This window comes from Etheostoma spectabile, chromosome 9, assembly GCF_008692095.1.
Source record: "Etheostoma spectabile isolate EspeVRDwgs_2016 chromosome 9, UIUC_Espe_1.0, whole genome shotgun sequence".
NCBI lineage: Eukaryota > Metazoa > Chordata > Actinopteri > Perciformes > Percidae > Etheostoma > Etheostoma spectabile.
Window position 1 is genome coordinate 29301917 of NC_045741.1, and position 300 is coordinate 29302216.

A 300-nucleotide genomic window follows, 5' to 3' on the forward strand; every position below is an offset into this window, starting at 1 on the left:
ACGTGAATGACAGTGACTGCATGTTGCTTCCTCTAAATTCCAGGTTGTGGTCGACTAGTGGGGCCAGCTCGTTAGCTTGTTAGTTTGATAAATTGATCAGACCTCCATGTTACGCGCACTAGCAACAAACTCTGTGTATCCTAGAACAATTAAATCAGTGAAAATGACGTTAGATCAGACACAGACTTCTGTAGTAGATTAGTGTTTCCAGTGTTGCAGCTCCGAACCGTAACCTTAGTTGGGACAGAAGGACCCCTTGTTTCTTTAGGCTAACTATATTAGCTTTAGCCTGGCTGGTAA

The 300-nt window shown here is 43.3% G+C and overlaps 1 protein-coding gene across 5 annotated transcripts in view; it reads right to left on the reverse strand.

Annotated features, from left to right (window-relative positions):
• The window catches only part of usp24 (ubiquitin specific peptidase 24), a 45589-nt gene that overhangs the window by 35409 nt on the left and 9880 nt on the right, over positions 1 to 300 (reverse strand). The window lies entirely within an intron of this gene.